The 25,840-nt window shown below is 38.7% G+C and overlaps 1 pseudogene across 1 annotated transcript in view; it reads left to right on the plus strand.

Annotated features, from left to right (window-relative positions):
• The first annotated feature begins 575 nt into the window (after positions 1 to 575).
• Positions 576 to 25,840, plus strand: part of LOC142161762 (uncharacterized) — a 65,261-nt pseudogene continuing 39,996 nt past the window's right edge. The window contains exons 1-6 of the transcript XR_012701767.1: positions 576 to 803; positions 957 to 1,199; positions 11,473 to 11,549; positions 11,647 to 11,799; positions 12,456 to 12,499; positions 13,390 to 13,481. The product of XR_012701767.1 is annotated as an uncharacterized LOC142161762 (transcript). The remainder of the gene's footprint in view (positions 804 to 956; positions 1,200 to 11,472; positions 11,550 to 11,646; positions 11,800 to 12,455; positions 12,500 to 13,389; positions 13,482 to 25,840) is intronic.

The raw sequence follows: 25,840 nt of genomic DNA on the forward strand, positions 1-25,840 counted from the left end.
TGAGAGAGTAGAGGAAAACCCTAAAAGTCGTCCAAAAGAAATGGGGAAAATAAATCCCGAAATTGTGTTTATAAGCCCAGATTTTGAATGCGGACGTGGATGCTTCGCATCCCGGCAGTCCTCCGCTCAGGAGATCGGATGCTATGGCAGCACTTCACTGCCAGCCCCTCTTTTCGGATGCGGCCTCGGATGCTTCGCATCCGCACACTCCTCCGCCAGCCTTTGATAATTTTGTCATAACTTCTTATAGGAAAGTCCAAATGATAAATGGTTTGAAGAGTTAGAAACTAGACTCAAAGGCCTTTCATTTGATAGGTTGTGCACCACCTAAAGCCATATATATATGTAGGTATGCTCGTCCAAAGTGTGGTCTTGTGCGTACTCATTTGGAATTTTAGTCTTTCATGTAGTTTTCCAACTTGGCTTAGACTTAGGTCTCTCCTTGGATCCTAAATCACTTATGATATACCTCGTACACTTATTATCATAATCAATTGATAATCATCACATTAATACTCATTTAATGTATCCACAACTGATTCAAATTTACGGGGTGTTGCACTATAGAAATATGAATGACCTTTACGTGGTCTTATTTCCAGGAAACTGATTTTAAAGAATGGAAGCTGGTGGTTCAGGAAATAGTTAAGTTTCTAAAAGCTGACTCAACATTTATGAATACCAGGCCATTGAGATATAGTGTCGTATTGGATCTTCATCCAGATTGCCTACCACACGTTGTTGAAGCAAAGAGAAAGCTAATATTACGAGATACTCTACTGTGCAGCTACCATCCCAAAGAGGTGAGTCTTTCTTCCCTTGGCATGTCTATCTTCTATTCCAATTGGAAGTGACTGGGTTTATTGTGCAGCTTACTAATGAACTTGATTGTCCTATTTTCATCTTGATCAACTGTATTAATATTTGCTCATCTTCTCTTTCAATGCAGTGATCAGGTTAAATAGTCAGAGCTGACTCTTGACACTTTTCGAATGCTACAATGTATGGAGTGGGAACCTAGTAGGTCATTTTATCAGACGGGTGGGATTCCTCCAAGTGGGGCTGGAACTGGTATTGGCCAGAATGGAGCACCCGGACCTAGTCGAGTTAATTATTCACAAGATATATCTGATCCTACTCTGCCTTCTAACCCTCGCAAGACCATCCTCTATCGCCCGTCTGTTACAATTTTTTTAGCAGTGAGTAGTTGCATTTACCTAGTATTTGTTCAGGATTTATGTTTATCGAAAAAGCAAATTGTAGATTCTGTGCTCTCACCTGACATTGATCAATATACTCTTATGACTTCACTGAGCTTCATTGAAACTAAAATTTTATTGTCTATCACATCTTCAATATCATATCAGTACAATCTGAATTAACTTGGTGGATGTGAAAGCTTGAACTTGAGACATAGTTATTGTTGTTGTAATGTGAAAGCCTGAAACTTGTTTTGGCACAAATGTGAGATGGGAAAGGTAACTGCTTACTTTTTAGGAAATTAGTTTTACTTTCGTGGTAGCATATTGTCATGACCCGCGACATCATCATGCCACGTAGGTGTCACTTGGCATATATTTTTTCCATATTGAAATATTACATAAGTTAGGGACAAGATCTTGGTGGAATATTCTAGAACTATGGAGAATCTCCTAGGGAAAAGCTTTAGATATTTATGCACTTGTAGGAAGGTTCTAGAGAAATATAGAGGTTTCCCTAGGAAGACCCTACACTACTAGAAATCCGGTAAAAAATGACCACAAAAAGCGACCAAAGTTAGTCGCTTATAGGCCTAAAAGCGACCAAAAAACGACCAAACATGCCTGGTCGCCATATTGCTGGTCCCTTTATTTTAGGGACCATAGTTGGTCGCTAATTAGCGACCAACTTTGGTCTCTAAAGTAAAAGGACCAAATATTCCGGGTAAAGACTATTGCGACCAACTTTGGTCGCTTTATTATTTTAATAATATAATTTTGGCGACCAAAGTTGGTCTCTAAATGTATAATACGTTATTTATTTATTTATTATTAATCATAAAATAGCGACCAACATTGGTCTCTAATCCAAATATTATATTTTAAAATCTGGAAAATAGAGACCAAGATTGGTCGCCTTTTTATTAATCTTTTTAATTTTTTTTAAAAATAAGCGACCAGAGTTGGTCGCTAACTTCAAGAAATAATTTTTTTTTAATTATAAGCGACCAACTTTGGTCGCTATATTTCCAGAAATTTTTTTTTTTTAAATGGAATAGCGACCAAAGTTGGTCGCTTTTTTTGGTATATTTTTGGCAGAAAATGCCTGTATTGACAGCTACACCACCTGTCAGCTTACCAAAAATCCTAAATAGGCATTTTATGCCAACAACAACATTAAAACTAACAAACTATAAAGTTCAATAGAAGTAATACATTAAGCTAAACAAACTAAGTTAATTGCTATTACAAGTCCATTCGAAAACCGATTGTATTTGTCTAGTTGAAAGTGTATAAAAGTCAAGGATTGTTTTGTACATCATTATCATCACCGTCTGATGAACTGTCATCACTAAGACGGTATCCATAAGGGTGTACTTGTCTAGGATGAAAAGAGCGATCACGGGGAGGACGTGAGGAATGGGCACGGGGAAGGCGAGCCTCTGGCGATGAGTCACGAGACCGGGGAATCGGAAAACTGCTTGAAGCTAGGAGAGATTTGATCTGCTCTTGCATGCCAATGTACTGAGCATCTCTAATCTTTTCTCTCTCCTTGGCGGCTTCTAGCTCGGATGTGAGCTTTGTCACAGTCTCCCGCATAGAGGGGAGGCTCTCCCCATCAAGTTGCTCGGCTTGCGAGGAAGTCCCTATTCCTTGCATTCCACACTTATAGCGATGGAATTTCTTAGTAGGAAGCCCGTATACCTTCCCCTATTTTGGACCCCCAGCAGCCTGCATCCAGATTCTTTCAACATCCTCGTCGGCAAGTTGGATTGGGTCGCCCGACTCACTAGGTGGCTGACTGCGTATGAATTCCTCCACTTCAGCTGTGAAGCGACCCTATAAGAAAAATTACATTGAATTAGTATTTCAAAATTCATATAAAAGTAAATCAAAATACTTAATGAAAAGTGAAAACTTACATGTACAGTCGAGGCTCGGCCCTCAACTCACCTTTCTTGATCCGTCTCTTTCTTCTTCTTTACAATATGAGTCTCCTTGAATAGCTCATCTTGGTTCATCGGACGCCCCAACTTCTTCTCCTGAAAACTCATAAATTTTAGTTAATAAACAGAATAGATATACTTTGAAAATTAAAATAAATTAAGCAATTACGAACCATTCTTCTCTTTATTGTCCCTAGGCTGATCGCACCTCCAGTGTGCAAGGATCCTCCCTTCTCAGATGCACGAGCTTTCTTTCCTTTTTCGCTCTTCTCTAAGAACTCTACGGTAAGTCATTGCCTTTGCAAATCCTCCCATAAATTCTGAAGCAACCAGCCAGGCTTCTGGTTCAACTTTCTAGCTTTGGAGAAACAATGCGACAACTGCTTGCGAGCTTTGAGATGAAAATTTGCAGCCACATCCGCGCTATAGTGGTGTTCCCATACACACTTGCTCTGTATTTCAAAAGTTAAGTATTATATGGAAATATCATAAATTCTATTTTTTTTATTAACATAAATTCTATATTCGATATATTATACTTAGCTTTTGTTAGCTAATAATTATTCAAAAGTTAAGTGCATTAACTGCTTATAATATAGTATATAGTATAATAGTGCATTAGCTAATATATGTATATATATAAGCTTTTATCGAATATATATAAAGGTTATATTCGATATAATATTAACTAATGCACTAATACTTAGTGCATAGTGCACTAATACTTAGTGCATAGTATAGTGTAAGTATATATATAGATGGAAATATCATAAATATAAATAATTGTACTGCTTAAAAGAACATTTATACCTTAAAGGCATTGAAAATTTGCTCCTTCAGCGTGAATGGGAAATCACTCCAAGACGCATAAGGGCCATCATAAAGCTTTCTGGTGGCTTTGGTGATAATCCTTGTAGTAATATTACTAGGGATGAACCTGCAATTTAATAAAAAAATACATTAATATCTTAGTAAAACTGTACAAAACAATAAACGTAAAAATAACAAATAACTCTTACCCATCACCCTCAGGGACTATGATGATCCTGCCATACTGATCATAATGCACCTCCTCGTCATCATCAGCATCACCGTCTGAAGCATGTATATCAGAGGCATGTGTGGAAGGTATAGGGGGTCAGAGCTAGTATCTCGCAGGCGAAGGCCTGAAATAGGTGGAGTTTCAGATGAAGATGGCTGCGAGCCCTGTGACTGCGGCATAGCTGTATGGCCCGCAAGTGGACGTGACACTGATAGTTGTGACCCGAGTGGCTATGACACTGATGCCTGTGATCCATGTGGATGTGACATGGATCGATGCGATCCATGCGATGCAGATGGCTGCGATCCACGTGGTCGTGTGGCAGCTGGACTGTATATCGGACGTACAGTCCTATGGCCCTGTGACTAAAGACCTGGTGTCTGCACGAAGGTGTAAGGCTGGTGATGCTGTGGCAGCTCAGTATAGCCATGGGGTAGAGGCTGTGGCATAGTGATAGGCATAGGCATCTCTGAAGAGGCTGGAAAAGATGGAGGATTATCTTCTACCCTCCTCTTTGGTTTCTTAGCCTTTTATCGACCCTTGCCTGTTCACTGCATAATATAATATATATTTAGATTGAAACATATAAAGAAACTAGCTATAAACGAGAGTTATTAAAGAAACCAACTTTTTAAAGCTCATCGACGTATATTTCCTCGTCTGAGAATTCTTCTTCCTCACTAGTTTGAGCTTCATCAGTTGATTCGTCTTCCTTGTTTTCTATAATTCTTACTTCATTTATATCAACTTCTTCCAATATGTATTCAGGATGTTCCAAATCATTTTCTAAAACTTCGTCCACTATTTGGTCAACACTGGAGATATCGTTTTGATATGCAACATCTAACACATTCTCGACTTCCACCCTACCCACAGGCTTAGTTTTTATTACAACCCACCAATCGGACTTATTCCGGCGCAATGGATAAGGAGCATAATATACTTGCCTAACATTATGTGCAAGTATGAAAGGATCATAGCGATCATACTCCCTCGTATGATTAACCTCAATTATGTTGTATTGATTGTGTACTCTTGTACCTCTTGTTGGATGTGGGTCAAACCACTTGCATCTAAAGAGTATCAATTTCTTATATGGCCAACCTGTATATTCTAGTTCTATTATTTCTTTGAGCACACCATAATAATCAATATCTCCATCTTGGTTGCCATCGCCACCTTGAACCCACACCCAACTGTTGTTGCTATGTTTATTTTTAGAGCAATCCTCTCTATGAAACTTATAACCATTCACAACGTACTTAGACATTGTTGTGACCTCAACCCCAGGTCCCCAAAATATATCTTTCAAAAATTGATTTACACCATTATTTGGATCATTTACCTACATATTGTTAAAAATATTTATAAGTTAGCATAACTTTCAAATATTGTTTACCTACATAGTGTTAGAATATTTTAAGGAGAAACTTACAAATTGTTTGAACCACGTATCAAATCTCATATATACAGCATCATGGCCAAATTGACCCACGAAGTGACTGTGACACATCAAATATTTTTAGTAGTTGCATTGAGATGTAATCATAGTAATTTTTATATTTTGATAACCACTAAATCAATACTTACTTGAGAAATGGTACAACTTCTGGACAATTTAGCAACACGTGAAGTGTAGCTGACTTGAACTCTATATCACTCAAACTTCTCTTTCTAACATCCTTAGAACATCTGTCTGGTTGATTGAATATGGACATAGGCGGATATAATAGATCATTCCTAAGGTCGACCGTGTGCATGTTGGGCCTATTCCTAGCACATGGCACATTACTCTCAAAATAATAAGAACAAAAATGAGCAGTTTCCTTTGCAAGATAAGCTTCGTCTATAGATCCTTCAATCCTATTCCTCTGCTTAATAAATTGTTTGCATTTGCCAATTGTCCTACATAATTTCAGGTTAGCCAAGAACATTCAAATAAAACAGAAAATTACATCAAATATATAATATTACCTCTCAAAGGGATACATCCATCTGCATTGAACAGGCCCTCCAAGTCGTGCCTCGTATACAAGGTGGATTGGAAGGTGTTCCATCACATCAAAAAACTCACATGGAAATATATTTTCCATCTTAGAAGAAGTTACACGAATGTTCTGATCCATCCAGTGTAGGTTTTCTTCCCTTAATGTGGAAGAACACAAGTCTTTGAAAAACAAACTAATCTCTGTGATGGGTTTCCAGATTCTTTCAGGCAAACCACAAAATGCAATAGGCACTAAGGTCTCCATGAAAACATGACAGTCATGACTTTTCAAATGGCTCAACTTCCCTACCTTCATATCAACTTTTTCCCCAAAATTCGACGCATAACCCTCATGCATCTTCAATTTCGTTACCCAATCACAAATCTGCCGTCTTTCCTCCAAAGTGAATGTGTAACTTGCTTTGGGATTGAATATCTTACCATTGTTTGTTGTCTGCAAGTGTAATTCAGGCCGCCTACAATATTCTTGTAAGTCCATTCTAGCCTTCGGGTTATCCTTTGTCTTACTTTTAACATCCATCACTGTGTTGAACAAATTGTCAAAATAATTCTTCTCAATATGCATGACATCAAGGTTGTGACGGAGAAGATTATCCTTCCAATAAGGCAACTCCCAAAATATACTCTGTTTGGTCCAATGAGTAACACCGTATCCGGGGAATCTATAAGGTGGAGCTTCAGTAATTTTACTGAAGTTCTGGACCCTCTCCCAAATTTCCTCACCTGAAAGTATCGGAGGTGGATAATCATATTCCATTTTATTCTTTTTGAATGCATTTTTCAATCCTTCTAAACTCATGACCCTCAGGCAAGAATTGACGATGACAATCAAACCATGATTGCTTTCGGCCATGTTTCAAAGTAAACGCTTTACTATTTTCCATGCAGTAAGGACAAGCTAGCTTCCCAGCAGTCATCCACCCAGACAACATTCCATATGCAGGAAAATCGTTAATTGTCCATATTAAATTAGCACGCAAATTGAAATTATGCTTGGTTGATATGTTATATGTTTCAACACCATCGTACCACAATTGTTTTAGCTCTTCAATCAAAGGTTGAAAATATACATCTATCAAACTTTTCGGATTACGTGGACCGGGGATAATACAATTTAAGAATATATATGGACTAGTCATGCACAACTCGGGTGGTAGATTATAAGGTGTAAGAAAGACAGGCCAACATGAATACGGTGTCGCAGATACAGAAAAAGGCGTGAAGCCATCCGCACACAAACCTAACCGAATGTTCCTTGGCTCACTAGCAAAATCTGGATATGTCCTATCAAAGTATTTCCAAGCTTCTCCATCTGAAGGATGACACATAACACCAGGTGGTCTTCTATTTTCAAAGTGCCATCTCATATGAGGAGCAGAACTCATCGACGCATATAACCTCTTTAGCCTAGGTATAAGAGGTAAATAATGCATCGCCTTGATAGCGACCATCTTGCCGTTGGAAAGCCTCTTGAAACGAGGCTTTTCGTAAAATTTACAACTGCTTAAATTTGCATCATCTTTATAATATAACATGCAACCATCTTCACAACAATCAATTCTTATTGATGAAAGTCCTAACTTAGAAACTAATCTCTTTGCCTTATAGGAATCACCAGGTAATTCGATATCGGAGTCAACTAGTTCACGCATAAGGTCAATGACAGAGTCCATGGCTCCTTGAGAAATATTCCAATCAGATTTGATACTTAGTAATCTAACTGCAACAGACAACTCAGAGTGCGGACTTCCTTTACGTAGTGGATGACTAGCTTCCTCTAACTGTTCATAAAAATATTTTGCTTCATCATTAGGAGTTTGTTCAACATTTTCATTGGGCTCACCCCCTAAGTGCATTCCAAAAGCATCTGCAACCATATCATGAATTCTGGAATCACGATTTGTATTCTCCACCGACTTACTACTTTCACCAATAACCATGTTATGAAATATCCCATGGCTACCATCGATCTCTCTATGATTAGTCCACACAAAGTAATTCGCTATAAACCCCTTACTATAAAGATGAACCTTAACTTCCTCCGATTTTCCAAACCTCATACAGTCGCACCTAACACAAGGGCACCTAATTACTCCTTCATTTATGTATGGCGGAAGTGACATTGCATGTCTAATAAAGTCATCAACCCCTTCTACAAAATCCTCTTGCAATCCCCGCCGATTAGGATAATTCCTATTGTAATGTTCCATCTATATAAATAAAGCAAGAACAAATTATAAAAGTCCAATTCATATCCTAATCTTTTTTTAGTTAACTAAAAGTCCAATTCATATCCTAAAAGTCCAATATGACCTTAAGTTCATAATTAATACATTAATAAACTCCTCCCTTTAATTCTTTTTTTCTTATTTTATAAAAGTATAATGCATAGTTTAAAGCATGAATTTAGGTACTCTTATTTAGGTATTGCTCCTCTTCTAAGACAATGAATTATTTCTTTTCACAATTGAACTCAATATAAATTAATACAAGAACTAACAGATTATAATTTCTACCTTAAATTCATAAATCTAATGTACTTCAAACCAAAAACCCTAATACTAAATAGACAAAAACTCTAAAAAATTACATAAAATTATATAGCAAAAATTAAAAATTAAAAAGCTAATAAGGTAGATTACTAACCTTGGTAGATTAAAAGGAGGATTAAAAAGCAGTGGTGGCAAGGGGCGGGGGACAGCAGCTCTGGCGACAGTGGTGGGGCGGACAACGGCTCCGGCGACAGGTTTAGCAGCGGCTCCGGTGTGGTGGCGCGCGGTCACAGTGGTGGCAAGGGGTGGGGGGATTGATTTGTGTAAGGGAAATAGAGAAGAGGGGAGAATATGTTGAGAGAGAGTTTGGGAAAATTTTGGGGAGAAAATAAGAGATTGGGAGGGGAAACCCGATTTTTACTCCTGGATTTAAAAATAGCGACCAACTTTGGTCGCTAATTTGGTAGCTATATAAGTATTGACTGTTTGACCAAAATAGCGACCAAAGTTGGTCGCTATTTTACAAAAAAATGAATTTACTTTTTTTTCTATTTTGATATTATATATATATATATATATATATATATATATATATATATATATATATATATATATATATATATTTCTACTATATACATATCGAATATAGCTTATATATATAATATATATATATATATATACTTATACTATACTCTGCACTATGTATTAGTGTATTAGCTAATATTATATCGAATATAGCTTATACCTATATATATATATATATATATATATATATATATATAGGTATAGCTATAAGCTATATTCGATATAATATTAGTTAATGCACTAATACTTAGTATATGTACTTACACTATACTATGCACTAAGTATAAGTGCATTAGCTAATATTATATCGAATATAGCTTATATATATAATATAATATATATACTTACACTATACTATGCACTAAGTATGAGTGCATTAGCTAATATTATATCAAATATAGCTTATATATATAATATATATACTTACACTATACTATGCACTAAGTATCAGTGCATTAGCTAATATTATATCGAATATAGCTTATATATATAATATATATACTTACACTATACTATGCACTAAGTATCAGTGCATTAGCTAATATTATATCGAATATAGCTTATATATATATAATATATATACTTACAATATACTATATATATATATATATATATACTTACACTATACTATGCACTAAGTATCAGTGCATTAGCTAATATTATATCGAATATAGCTTATATATATATAATATATATACTTACAATATACTATGCACTAAGTATGAGTGCATTAACAATGGTCAAAATTAAAAATCACTTTTGTATTTACTATCTAAATAATATAAATATAAATCGTTAATACTTTTGTAATACAAGGGATGAATAGTACTACGAATCGTGCGTGTGTGTCTATATATATATATATATACGCATATACTTATACTATATATATATTATATATATAAGCTATATTCGATATAATATTAGCTAATGCACTCATACTTAGTGCATAGTATAGTGTAAGTATATATATATATATATATATATATATATATATATATATATATATATATATATATATATATATATATATATATATATATATATATATATAAGCTATATTCGATATAATATTAGCTAATGCACTCATACTTAGTGCATAGTATAGTGTAAGTATATATATTATATATATATAAGCTATATTCGATATAATATTAGCTAATGCACTCATACTTAGTGCATAGTATAGTGTAAGTATATATATATATATATATATAGACACACACGCACGCTTCGTAGTACTATTCATCCCTTGTATTACAAAAGTATTAACGGCTAACATTTATATTATTTAGATAGTAAATATAAAAGTGATTTTTAATTTTGACCATTGTTGACCTGAATAGAGACCAACTTTGGTCGCTAATTATACATGAATTTAATTTAGCTACCAAAGTTGGTCGCCAAATTTAAATAAGATTTATTTATATTTTATATAATATTTAAATTAATAATATAATTGTTAAACATTAGAACTGGGCCCCATATTAGCGACCAAAGTTGGTCTCCATTCCGTTAAGCGACCAACTTTGGTCGCTAAGTTTGAATTATATTTGTTTATATTTTATAAAAAATTTTAAATAAAAATATATTTATTAAAATTTTATAACTGGGTCCCATTTTGGCTACCAAAGTTGGTCGCTATCTTCTGACCCTTTTGATTGGCGACCAACGTTGGTCGCTATTTTAAATTATATATATTTATATTTTATAATTTTTTTAAAATAATAATATAATTATTAAAATTTTGTAGGTGAGTCCCACTTTAGCGACCAACATTGGTCGCTAATATCAGTATACCTTTGACCAAGCAAGTCTGACCAGTCCAGTCAACAGTTTGACTAAATTAGCGACCAGTCTCTTGTGTTCTTTCTACCATTATCTTAGCAATTTTAAGTATAGAAAGGCTGACTTGGTATAGCAAGAACGTTGTGCAAGATCGTGAGCAAGTTATCAAGTGTCACACGTGTACTTAGTTAACGGCTAAGGACGTGACAATATGCTCTATTAAAATCACACAGAGCTTTATTGCAACTAAAATTATTTGCACTAGGTCGAAGTTATTGAATATCCTTTTAGCGTCTTCTATAAAGCTGGCCTCCCTTGGATATGGATATTTTTAGCTCCTGGATTATCTGTATCTTCCTCGTCATTCTCTTTACCTATTCTTCCTTAAATTAACTTTGCCATTTGTTGGCAGGTTTTGGCGACAATCTGCGAGGAGCTATCTCATGATGGAGTTCTTTTACTATATTTATCTGCTGCAGGTAGTAGAAGGTGTAAAGCTCTTATATGTTGACTGAGTTATTCTTTTAAAACTAAATTTTTCAAATTAAACTGATCCTGTTAACAATTTAAATTTCGTGACAGAAAGGTCTCAGAACTTTTTTTCTTCTCCATCCCATGGTGCAGGAAGGAGCTTTATGTCTCGTGCTGTTGACGTAGAAGCCACCTCTACATCTTCGCTGAACTCTGATAATGAAAATGCAAATACCACTTCTACCAGGGAGGATTGCTTAAGTGAGCAGTGTAGTTGCGTACAGAGGCGGATCCAGGATTTTGACAGGATGGGTGCACTATTAAGAAGGGATGGGTCCATGGTATAAATTCTACATGTTCAACCTTTAGGTCTTACTATTGCGCACCCTTTGCACATTCGAATTATAAGTTCAAAATTAAAATTTAAAAAAAAATATATTTTTCTTGCATCTATATCTCTTATCCCGTTGAAAATATCGGGATCAGTCAAACCCATTGATTATATACTACATCATACAATTTTACTAGTTTTAATATACATATTTTGTTTAATCATATAAGATTTTACGGTGACAAAAGAAGAATAAGAATTTTAATGTGTGAAAATTTTGAAAGAATAAATCAACAAAAAAAGAAATAAAAGAAAAAAATACTTCATTAATATGCAAAAAATAATACCAGACATATTATCTCCCGTGGGCGTCTAGTTCTAGGGAAAAAAAAAAGAAAAAAACAACGAGATTGATATAAGATTTGACCTTACAACCTCACTTAGAGAGATAGACTCAGTAACTATCACATTATATAATACTTTGAATATGGGTGCGCACACACATATATTTAAGTATTTTTCGAAAAAATATAACATTACTGTACCTGATTTAGAGAGGGGAGCATGGGTTCACGTGGGGAGGATTGCTTAAGTGAGCAGAGTAGTTGCGTATACATTGGTTCTCGTGGAACTGGAGGTATTGAACACTTTCTCCATTATGTAAATACAATTATCCAACCACAAACAGCTTTGAGGCGAAAAACAATTCTGTATTCATTCTCTCATTGATGTATCAGCTGGTAGAATAGCATATAGGTCTTGTCACATTGTGTATATATGACTCTAAAAGCATTTTCATATTTTCAGAGGAAAGTGATTTGACTAACACTAAGAGCTAATCGTTTCAAGTTATAAACTAGTGAGTAGAGTATTGTTCAGTAAGAATTACCAAATAAAGTGATTATATTATATGTTGTTGGAGATATTGAATAATGGTATTTTGACTAAAAACCAATTAAAAAGAAACTAAGGACTATAAAAATGAGGATTTCATGTAAAGATAATTGAAGGCAAAAATAAGTGTTGCAAAGATTTGGATAGTGTAACACTATGAGCTGTAACGTTAGGGGATTGACTTCACCTATACCTTCTATTAGAGGGTTTTTTCATCAATAAGTATTGCAAGTAAAATATCAACTTGATTTCACGATGAATTAATGTTAGTAGCCATGCCTTTAAAAGAGAAAGCTCAAAAAATTGGCAAAGTCGATAGTGGAGTTTGTGGGGTCGGGCGTGCCATATTAAAAAATTGGATTTCTTAATTGATATTTTTTCACGACATGTGGACTCAAAAGTTGATGGCAGCACCAATTCTTCTCATCTAACTAGTTGAAGCAAATCTGTTACACTCCATTTCTGTCACCTGGCTGGTATTTTGTTTTTACCCTCACATTACATATGCCGATCGATATCTCTTCTACGAATAACACAAAAAGTTATCTTAACCATTTCTTTTTCTGAATTGAAATTAATATGTCATCTTTTGGCTGTACAAAACTAATTCTGAAACTTTATTTTCCTTTTTAGGTGTGAATGGGATTTATCCATGTGACTTGTTGCCATTCACTAGAAGACCGCTTTTTCTGATCATTGACAGTGACGACAGTAAAGTATTCACGGTATGCATCCTGATGATCGCATGTTAATATAGGGACTAACACAGGAAGATACTTGCGTTGCAGATTTTAAACAATCACAAAATACAAATAACCTACAAGGGTTTGGTTGGACTTAAATTTATCGGCATTTAAAACTGTTGAAATGTCAGATCTAAGTTCATGATTTAAAGCTTATGAACTATTTTATGGTCTGAAATGGCCTCTTTTCCGATGTTTTGTGCATGTTTCAAGAGAATTTCTGGGAGAGGCAAAACTCTCTAACATAATTCAACGATTTTCCAACATCAGCTAACAAAATAACTAGTTTGCATGTCATCACTGTGACGACCCGGGCGCTCCAGCAGCACCAGCTCAGGCACCAGCTGTGCCCATTGTGTTTCCGGGTCTTCAGGAGGCCTTGACTCAGATCTTATCAGTTGCACTAGCCTAGCTCAGGCGGTTTCAGCCACTACAGCCGCAGCTACTTCTCAGGCCGGGGGAGGCAATCAGACTCCCGCCGCTCACACACCTGAGCAAGTCGTGCAGGGACTTCAGACGCCGGGGGCACATCCAGCCCAGCTGGTTGCAGCTGCTCAGGACTATGTAGTTCCTGCCATGCCAGAGGATGAGCAGCGTAGAATAGAGAGGTTTGGTAGGCTTCAGCCTCCGACCTTCAGTGGTGCAGAGGGCGAGGATGCCCAGGACTTATTGGATAAGTGTCAGAGGATGCTTCGTACAGCGGGTATTCTGGAGACCAGCGGGGTCGCTATCACTAGTTATCAGTTTTCTGGAGCTGCCTTCACTTGATGGGAGGCTTTTGAGAGGCGTAGGCCCGTTTGTGCAGCACCCCTTACTTGGCAGCAGTTCTTCATTCTCTTTCTGGAGAAGTATGTGTTGCAGTACCGTAGAGAGGAGCTGCGTAGGGAGTTTGAGTGGTTGCGTCAGGGAGAGATGACTGTGACGCAGTATGAGATGAGGTTCTCCGAGTTAGCTCGTCATGCTATTTGGTTGGTTCCGACAGATAAAGAGAGGATTAGGAGGTTTGTTGATGGCCTCATTTATCAGCTTCGTATTCTCATGACCAGGGAGAGGGTGATTGGTGCCACCTTTGAGGAGATTATAGACATTGCTCGGGAGATTGAGTCTGTTTGACGCCAGGAGCGCGCGGAGAGGGAGGCCAAGAGGCCTCGAGGATCTGGTAGTTACAGTGGTACTTCTTCGAGAGGTCAGTTTCAGCATGGCAGAGGTCGTCCATTCAGTCATGCTCAGCCAGCTCACCCAGGTTATCGTGGGGTGTCATCGGGTCACGGTTCTCACAGTTCTCATTAGGGACAGTCATCACTTAGTGCCTTTCCAGCTCAGAGTTCGTCCCGTGCTCCATCGGTTCAGGGCTCTTCTATGCCAGGTGCATCTGCTAGTCACTCCAGTGTAAGGGGTTCCCTTCAATCCCCTTCTCCAGCACCTGGGAGTTGTTATGAGTATGGTGAGATGGGTCATATGTAGAGGCAGTGCCCTCGTCGTCTTGCGAGTTCTTCTCAGCAGAGGGGTCGGTCATCGGCTTCAACGCGAGTTACTTCACCACCACCCGCCCAACCAGCTAGGGGTGGAGGTCAGTCGGCTAGGGGTCGCCCCAGAGGGGGAGGTCGATCAGGTAGCGGTCAAGCCCATTTCTATGCACTTCTAAGTAGACCCGATGCTATTGCTTCAGATGCTGTTATTACAGGTATTGTTTCAGTCTACCACAGAGATGCCTCTGTATTATTTGATCCTGGTTCCACCTTTTCTTATGTGTCATCATACTTTGCTCGTTATTTGGGTACGCCCCGTGAGTTTCTTACTTCACATGTTCATGTATCTACCCCGATGGGCGATAATGTTGTTGTAGACCGTATGTACCGGTCGTGTGTGGTGACTATTGGGGGTCTGGAGACCCATATGGATCTTTTATTATTGTGTATGGTGGATTTCGATGTCATTTTGGGCATGGATTGGCTATCTTCATGTTGTGCTATTCTGGATTGTCATGCCAAGACAGTCATATTGGCTATACCGGGTGTGCCATGGATTGAGTGACGAGGTATGACTGATTATGTTCTCAGTAGAGTGATCTCATTCTTGAAAGCCCAACATATGGTTGGGAAGGGTTGTCTTTCGTACCTAGCCTTTGTGAGGGATGTCGGTGCTGAGACTCCTAGTATTGATTCTGTTCCAGTTGTGAGGGATTTTCCCGAGGTGTTTCTTGCAGATCTGTCGGGCATGCCACCGGACAGGGATATTGATTTTAGTACTGACCTAGTGCCGGGCACTCAGCCCATTTCTATTCTGCCGTATCGTATGTCACCAGCGGAGTTAAAAAAATTAAAGGAGTAGCTTCAGGAACTCCTTGAAAAGGGGTTCATTCAGCCTAGTGTGTCACCGTGGGGTGCACAGGTTCTATTTGTGAAGAAGAAGGATGGCACTATGAGGATGTGCATTGATTATAGGCAATTGAACAAGGTAACAATTAAGAACAAGTATCATTTGCCTCGCATTGATGATTTATTCGACCAACTTCAGGGAGCGAGAGTGTTCTCCAAGATTGATCTTCGTTCAGGTTATCACCAGTTGAAGATCAGGGACTCGAATATTCTTAAGAAAACTTTCAGGACCCGATATGGTCATTATAAGTTCTTGGTTATGTTTTTGGGCTGACCAATGCCCCAGCAGCGTTCATGCATTTGATGAACAGCGTGTTCCGTCCTTATCTCAACTCGTTTGTCATAGTCTTCATTGATGATATTCTGGTGTATTCGCGTAGTCAGGAGGAGCACGCGGAGCATTTGAGAGTTGTGTTGCAGAGATTGAGAGAGGAGAAGCTTTATGCAAAATTATCCAAGTGTGAGTTTTGGCTCAGTTCAGTGGCTTTCTTGGGGCACGTGGTGTCCAATGAGGGTATTCAGGTTGATTCGAAGAAGATAGAGGCGGTTCAGAGTTGGCCCAGACCGTCCTCAGCCACAGAGATTCACAACTTTCTTAGTTTAGCGGGTTATTATCGCTGTTTTGCTCAGGGATTCTCATCTATCGCATCGCCCTTGACCAAGTTGACTCAGAAGGGTGCTTCATTTGTATGGTCAGACGAGTGTGAGGAGAGCTTTCAGAAGCTCAAGACAGCTTTGACCACAGCTCCAGTGTTAGTTTTTTCATCAGCTTCAGGTTCATATACCGTGTATTGTGATGCTTCGAGAGTTGGTATTGGTTGTGTATTGATGCATGAGGGTAGAGTTATTGCTTATGCTTCTCGATAGTTGAAGCCCCATGAGAAGAACTACCCGGTTCATGCTTTGGAGTTAGTTGCCATAGTTCACGTATTGAAGATTTGGAGACATTACCTGTACGGTGTGTCTTGTGAGGTGTTCACTGATCATCATAGCCTCCAGCACTTGTTCAAGCAGAAGGATCTTAATTTGAGGCAGTGGAGATGGTTAGAGTTGCTAAGATTTTGATATTACTATATTGTACCATCCGGGGAAGGCCAATGTGGTGGCCGATGCTTTGAGACGAAAGGCAGTGAGTATGGAGAGTTTGGCATATATTCCAGTTGGGGAGAGACCTCTTGCGGTTGATTTTCAGGCCTTGGCCAATCGGTTCGTGAGATTAGATATTTCGGAGCCTAGACGGGTATTGGCTTGTATGGTTTCTCGGTCTTTCTTATATGATCGCATCAGAGAGTGCCAGTATGATGATCCGCATTTGCTTATCCTTAAGGACAGAGTTCAGCACGATGATGCCAGAGATGTGACCATTGGTGATGATGGGGTGTTGAGGATGCAGGGCCGGATTTGTGTGCCTAATGTGGATGGGCTTCGGGAGTTGATTCTGGAGGAGGCTCATAGCTCGCGTTATTCCATTTATCCGGGTGCCACGAAGATGTATCAGGATTTGAGGTAACACTATTGGTAGCAGAGAATGAAGAAAGACATTGTGGGATTTGTAGCTCGGTGTCTCAATTGCCAGCAGGTGAAATATGAGCATCAGAGACCGGGTGGCTTGCTTCAGTGGATGGATATTCCAGAGTGGAAGTGGGAGAGGATCACTATGGACTTTATAGTTGGACTTCCACGGACTTTGAAGAAGTTCGATCCTATTTGGGTGATCGTGGATCAGCTGACCAAGTCCGCGCACTTCATTCCTGTGTGTACTACCTATTCTTTATAGCGGTTGGCAGAGATCTATATCCGGGAGATTGTTCGTTTGCATGGTATCCTAGTTTCCATCATTTCAGATAGGGGCACTCAGTTTACTTCGCATTTTTGGAGGTCTGTGCTGCGAGAGTTGGGTACTCAAGTTGAGTTGAGCACAGGTTTTCACTCTCAGATGGACGGGCAGTCCGAGCGCACTATTCAGATATTGGAGGACATGTTGCGTGCTTGTGTCATTGATTTTGGAGGGTCATGGGATCAGTTTCTACCACTTGCAGAGTTTGCTTATAACAACAGCTACTAGTCGAGTATTTAGATGGCTCCATATGAGGCTTTGTATGGGAGGCGGTATAGATCTCTAGTTGGTTGATTCGAGCCGGGTGAGGCTAGGTTATTGGGTATTTGTCTCATGTTCTGGATTTCAGAATGGTTTAGTTGTATGATGATTTGACCTATGATGTGGAGCCAGTAGCTATTTTGGGTCATCATGTTCGAAAGTTGAGGTCAAAGGATATAGCTTCAGTGAAAGTGCAGTGGATAGGTCAGCCCATGGAGGAGGCTACCTGGGAGACTGAGCGGGAGATGCGGAGCAGATATCCTCACCTGTTTGAGGCTTCAAGTATGTTTCTTGACTCGTTAGAGGATGAACGTTTGTTTAAGTTGGGGAGGATGTGACGACCCGGCTATTCGTCTCATGAGTTACCGCCCTGTTTCCCCCATTTTTGCTTCTTTATGCCTTGTTTGTCCGTGTTATGTGGTATCAGATTGGTCAGATCGAATCCAGAATGATTTTGGTAAGGTTTGAGACACTTAGTCTCTTTTGAGGAAGCTTAAGTTGGAAAAGTCAATCAGATATTGACTTATGTGTTAGAGGGCTCGGATGTGAGTTCCGATGGTTCGGTTAGCTTTGGGAGGTGATTTGAGACTTAGAAGCGTGATCGGAATGAGTTTTGGAGGTTCGGAGTAGATTTAGGCTTGAATTGGCGAAAGTGAATTTTTGGCGACTTCCGGTTGGTGGGTGAGATTTTGATATAGGGGTCGGAATGGAATTTCGAGAGTTGTAGTAGTTCCGTTGTGTCATTTGGGATGTGTGTGCAAAATTTCATGTCAATCGGACGTGGTTTGGTTAGGTTTTTTATCAAAAGCGGAATTCGGAAGATTTTGGAAACTTAGGCTTGAATCCGATGTGTTTTGGTTGATTTGATGTTGTTTGAGGTGTTTTGAAGATTGGTACAAGTTTGAATAAGGTGTTGGATATGTTGGTGCTTTTGGTTGAGGTCCCGGGGGCCTCGAGGTAATTTCGGATAGTTGACGGGGAGTTTGAGGAATTGTTGCAGCTGCAGATTTTGCTGCTTCTGGTATTTTCGCACCTGCAGATTGGGGACCGCAGGTGCGACAGCGCATGTGCGGGAGATTGGTCGCAGAAGCAAAAAGGGGCTTGAAGAGCAGGGACCACAGAAGCGGTTAAGAGTGCCGCATCTACGAAGTCGCAGATGCGGACAATGGGGAGTTAAGTGATTTCCGCAGAAACTGATGAAGAACCGCAAATGCGGTACCGCAGAAGCGGTAAATAGGACTGCAAATGCGAAAATGCCTGGGCAGAAGGTATAAATTGTGTCCTTCGTGATTTTGAGCTATTTTCACCATTTCTAATTCGGCTTGGGAGCTTTTTGGACGATTTTGAAGGGGGATTTTAAGGGAACTTCATTGAGGTAAGGAATTTGGACCTAAAACCCGTTCCTATGCTATCATTTCATGGATTAGAGCTATGATTAATGGAATTTAAGGGCTAAAATTGGGGAAACTAGGGCTTGGAAACTTAGACCTTTGCTTGAGGATTTGAAGGACCATTTGAGGTCGGATTTCAGAACTTTTGATATGTATGAACTCGTGGGGAGATAAGGAATCTATTGATGTAAAAATTATCGAATTCCGAGATGTGGGCCCGGGGGTAAGGTTTTGCTAATTTCGGAATTTATGTTGTAGATTGATTATTTTCGCTTGGGCTTCGTTCCCTTAGCATATTTTGACACCGTGATTCTAATTTTGGATAGATTCGACGCGAATGGAGGCCGATTCGAGGGGCAAAGGTGTCGCGAGCTAGAGATTTGTCCGGCTTGAGGTGAGTAATAATTGTAACTGATGTTCTGAGGGTATGAAACCCCGGATTGCACATCGTTGTGCTATATTGAAGTGACGCACACGCTAGATGACGAGCGTGGGGTCGTGCACTATTGGGGATTGTGACTTAGTCCGTCCCAAATGACTATTTTATTGCGTATTTGACTAGAAACTATTTGCTATCATCATGCTTGGGGCTGAATGCCATATTTGGGCTTCGTGCCAACTATTTGAACCCTTAGGAGGATTTTATTGATATTTCCTCACTGTCTTGACTTTATACTTGAACTCAGTCATGCTATATTTCACTATTTTCATAACTCAGCCATGTTTACTCTGTTTTAATATATCAAATGATATTTCAAATAATATTTTGGGCTGAGCATCATGTTTTACTGTTGTCCGAGTGGCTTATGTAATTTTGATTGAGTAAGGCCGAGGGCCTGTGCTGTGAGGATACTTTTGGGTCGGGCTGCACGCCGCAACGGTGATACACAAATTATGATTATAAGGCCGAAGGCCTGAGATATGTACGCCACGAGGTGGCTTGTTGATATGAGGTCGAGAGCCTAGTGGTGACGCCACGAGATGGCTTGATATTGCACTTGGGTCGTAAGTGACCCCTCCAGGAGTCTGCACACCATCAGTGAGCGCGGGTACCCATTGTGATGTGAGATTAAGCCCGAGGGGCGGATTTGTTGATACTGTGCCCGAGGGGCGAACCTTTATGTGCTTATCTTTTCTTAATTGTCTGTCAATTGCCTACTTAATTGTTGAAAAAGGCTTTTCATACAGTTAAATTTGAGTTAAAGGATTTTTACCTATCTTTCACTGGTTTACTGTTTTAAATGATTTTACTGCTTCATTATAACATGCCTTGTGCCTTACGTGATTTCCTGCTTTCAGTATTTATTTATGATTATTACTCACTGAGTTGGAGTACTCACTTTACTCTCTGCACCCTGTATGTAGATTCAGGCGTATCTAGTCCCGCTCCCAAATGCTAATCATTTCCAGCTTAGGCGGATCCGAGGAGTCTCTAGGTAGCTGTTGGCGTTCACAGCCCAGAGCTCTTCCCTATCTTATTTCTTCATGTTATTAGTTTTTGTATTAAACTCTGTAGTTTGATTTGGAGTATTCCGGATTGTTTAGATGCTCATGACTAGTGACACCCCAGTATCAGGCTATGTTGGGTTATTTTCCGTGAATTATGCTATTAACTGCTTAAACCTTGGTTTATTTGATCATGCTTAAACTATTTCTTATTGCTTAACTGTTAAATACTGAAATGGGTAGTGTCGACTGTAAGCATGTGATTTTTGACCCTCCCCGAGAATTTTCACATTTTTAGCGTGAATATGTGAAATTGGGTCTAGTATAGCTATTTTAACTATTTTACTTTATTTCGTTGCAAAAAGAAAAAAAATCACAAAATATATATATAAATTTTAGTTTATGTATTTCTCATAAACTTGAAAAATACAAAAATTGTACTTTATTTTGGTACTTTATATAAATTCGAAAATTACAAAAAATATAATTCTATTAATATTCTATAGTCATTTTAACTTTGAAAAATACAAAAAAAAATATTGCTTCATATTTTATCTTAATGTTTAAAAAAAAACGAAAATTACAAAGATAGTTTTATTAATATTTTGTAGCTATTTTAAATCTTGAAAAAATATTTAAAAAAAAGATATAGTTTTGTTTGAATACTAGTCTTATTTTTGGTAGTTATTTTGCTTGCATAGGACTAGTTAAGCAACGTGTTCCAATTTCTCGGGTCCGGGCAAAAGAATAATATTCGGGTTCAAACTACCCGGTTTTAGGCCTAATTTCGGACCTAACCCATAATAAACCGTGTCCAGAACACATGGGGAACCCCACCACGCGTGGAGGACATAAGTCTCGAACCCCACCACGCGTGGGACTCATTTTTCTGGGCAAACCCATACAAATGCACGGATGAAACATTTGGAAAAGGGGGACTTTTGAATTTTTTGAAAAAGAGGTACTGTACATCTTCTTCTTCAAAAGAAGAAGAAGAAACCCTACTTCCCCCGCGTCAAAACCCACCGGCAACGACCCTCCTCCTCCTGTCCAAACAGCCCCCTCCATCACCCGAACAACGCCCAGCTCCTCCGAACGACCACCATCGTAGTTACCATCTCCGCCATCGTCGACCACCACCCCTACTGTCGCAACCAAAACCCTACACCAAACAGACCCTCCCGTCGACCCTTCCAGCTTTTCCGACGTCACTCACCGGCGACCACCTGCTGTCCACCATTGCTGCTGCACCACACTGCCCAAACGACCTCATATCAAACTATCATCCCCACCAGTCCAAAAGCTACCATGAGCAGCCCCTCCCGTCGTCACTGCCCAAGGTGACCATCCAGTCGCACCCCTACGTCCAAACGACTGCCTGCAACGTCCAGCCATGAACGACCCTTCCCCCCTTGCCATGGCTGACCGAAAAACACACACACACACACCAGCTGAAGCTTAACTGAAAACGTACGAAAAGGTAGCCCAGAAGTTCTGTCCGGGGTGAGGTCCGTTGAGGTCGTCAAGGTCCGGTACGTCGAGTTTGTTGTCCGAGGTTTCGTCGCAGGTCCAGGCATCGGACGATAATATCAAGTAGGTCATCTCTGTCCGCGTCCTTCATATTTACTGTTTAGTAACATGTACATGTGTTTTCTTGAAATACAATCCTAGTTCATGCGAATAGTATGCAAATGAGCGAGACATATCCATATGATGTTTGCAAATTGCTATATCTTGTTAATTAACTCCGTATGATATCGAAATTTGGTCGTGAACGTATTTCCTTTGTTTCGTCATGTTAAGTAGTTATTCGGCATTTTGTTTCTCCATGTTCAGATTATTGTTATCTAAATGTTTGTCTTAATGGTCGTTTGTACATGTAGTAGTAATGTTAAAATCATAGTAGTAATTTAATCCCGCAAAAAATACTCGTTTCATCAAATAAGTTTAATCTACAACCCATGACCCCGCAAAGTAGCCAAGAAATGTAGTCATTTTAGCCTTGTCCTTTTTCTAAAAAAAAAAAGAAAAAAGAATAAATAAATAAATAAAAATGAGACGAGCCTCGCCAAAAAATACAAGCTGCGGGGCCCTCTAAATGTATATATTAAATACTTAGATTCCGGGACGGGCCGTTAGCAAATTTAACGGCCCTACCCAAAATAATAATGCGCTAGTTGCTTTAGGCGCGCCTTTAATAATTTAATTTTCCTAAACTCGGGTGCACATTTATGTGACCCAAATCTAAATCTCAACGGACTCGAAATGTGTCTCTAATCACGGGTATATTGATTATGGCGTGGCCCGAGATGCATTTCCATGACGTTGCAAATCCCTTTAAAAAATAAGAACGAGATGAGTCTCGCCGAATAAAAACACGAATTACGGGGCCCTCAGTAAATACTTGTTTAAAATTACTTAGAATTCAGGAGGGTCGTTTAGCGAATTTCACAGCCTCCGCAAAATAATAACGCGATAGTCTCTTTAGGCGCGTGTTTAATAATTTATTTTCTTAAGCTCGGGTGTGCATTTCATGCGACCCAAATCCAAATCTCAAAACATCAAATAAAATGCGTTCCGGATTGTGGGTGCATTTCATGTGACGCAGTCCAAAGACGTGTTTTAAGCGATGTTCACATTCTTGTAAAAACAATAATAATAAAGCGGTTAAAAGTTAAAATTTGCACATAAGTTCATACTTGTATAAAATCAGATAATCAAGCCGAATATAACAATTGAGCGACCGTGCTAGAACCACGGAACTCGGGAATGCCTAACACCTTCTCCCGGGTTAACAGAATTCCTTATCCGGATTTCTGGTACGCAGACTATAATATAGAGTCATTATTTTCCTCGATTCGGGATTAAAATTGGTGACTTGGGACACCCTAAATCTCCCAAGTGGCGACTCTGAAATAAATAAGCAAATCCCGTTTTGATTGTCCTTTAATTGGAAAAAACTCCCCCTGCGCCCCCGCGGGTGCAGAAAAAGGAGGTGTGACAGCTCTGGCGACTCTGCTGGGGATTTCTATCCAAAACCACTGGTTCAGGGTTAGAAATTCGAGCTTAGATAAATTGTTATATTTGGTTTTATCTGATTTTTACATGTTTGAGCCTATTGTGCTAAATGTTGCTTTTACCGCTTTGATATTATTTGAACTGTATATAAACTGTGCCGAAACCCTTTCCTTCTTACCTCCGGGGAGAAGCTCGCTGGTCGAGGCTCCCTATTCTGTTAGTGTCAATACCCGAAATAAGAAAGAGGACGGATAAGTTACGAAGCCGGACGGCCTTTTGGTTCCCGGTAAGTTGCCCCCTCCTCGACTCGAGTTGTCCGCTCGGGTACACTATCTAGAACCCCGACCCAGGTTATGAACTTAGAATAACTCAGCTTCATGCCGGATCCCTAGTAGGAACGTTTATTTGCATCATGTGCATTTGGCTTAGGGGACTCAACACAGGGGTTGGGTCCGTCTAGGACAAGCAACTTGAAAATAATAGACCATCTTTGGCATCCTATGTGCTACATGTTGTATTTAGTCAAGGGCGAATGGGTCATTTGGTCATTTCCAGCATGGTGTTATTTTAATCAAAGCATGAGGAACATTTGTGGAATCCAAGGAGCCTTGGAATTCCCTATGTCCCCCACGCTTCATTTTTGGGAAAAACACCTAGGGAACATTTGTGGAATCCAAGAAGTCTTGGAATTCTCTATGTCCCCCACGCTTCATTTTTGGGAAAAGCACATGGGGAACATTTGCGGAATCCAAGAAGTCTTGAAATTCCCTATGTCCCCCATGCCACATTTTTGAAAATATAATAAATATAAAAAATAAAATATATATGTATATATATAAAAAAAAACATTGAAAATTCGAAAAAAAAGATTGTGTATGTTTTCATCATCATCCACAAATTAGAAAATAGTGAAAAATAGGAGAAAATAACAGTGTAGAGATATAACTACTTATTGTTAGAAAAAAAAAATGTCCAAGTAGTGTCGAAACTCTGCCGAAATTTTGAGGATATAAAATAAAAAAAATATATGTCTTATTAGTTTGTTTTATTAAAGCAAAGGAAAAGTAGAAAAAATAATCATTGTTTTGTCTTATTTTTTTTCTTTTTTTAAAAAAAAAAACATTAATAGAAAAGAAAATAGTTTGTCTTGCCATAAAAATGAAAAAAGAGTCTTTTTTCTAAAATTTGTGTTATTTATTTGTTTATGAAAATGACAAAATTAAAATAATCCAAAAATATTTTCTCCATTATTGACTTCTTTAGGAAGTCTTTCTAATTGTTTTCAAAAAATAATATAATATATAAAAGCAAATTTTGAGAAACATTTCTTTTATTAAAAGCAAATTTCCGAAAAAATATTTTCTTCTTCTTCTTTAGAATAAAGAAAAAAAAAGAGCAAATGAAAATTCAAAAATATATCTTAGAAGTGTTTCTTGTAAAAAGAAAATCAATCAAAAAATGCTTCCTTTCTTCTTTTAAAGTAGTTCTTTTGCCCGAACTACGCGGGTTTGATTCTCACCGGATGTGAGATACGTAGGCAACCCTCATCGGGTCCAACCCCACCATTTTGCTAAAAAGCCAAAAATAAATAAATAACAAAAATATATGTCAAATTTTGGTGATGCTGTTTTGTCATAAATAGCCGAATGTTCCCGAAAGGGACGCCGGAAGGCTGACTTTGTACAAACAGCCACTTTTGGGTCATTTTTAAGACTTGGTCCAGTTGACCCCCACAACCTAAAAATCTTCGTCTCCGAGACGTCGAAAGGCCGTGTTTGCAATATTGAGTTTTCTAAATTTGAAAAAAAACGATAAAAAGAGTCATAAATAAGCCAGGTGATTCTGCTTTGTCATAAATAGCCGAATGTTCCCGAAAGGGACGCCGGAAGGTTGACTTTGCATAAATAGCCACCTTTGGGTCATGTTTAGGATTGTTGGTTTAGTTGACCCACACAGCCTCTTAAACCTTCGTCCCCGAGGCGCTAAAAGGGCTGTGTTTGCAACACCAGG

Source organism: Nicotiana tabacum, chromosome 18 (genome assembly GCF_000715075.1).
Source record: "Nicotiana tabacum cultivar K326 chromosome 18, ASM71507v2, whole genome shotgun sequence".
Lineage (NCBI taxonomy): Eukaryota > Viridiplantae > Streptophyta > Magnoliopsida > Solanales > Solanaceae > Nicotiana > Nicotiana tabacum.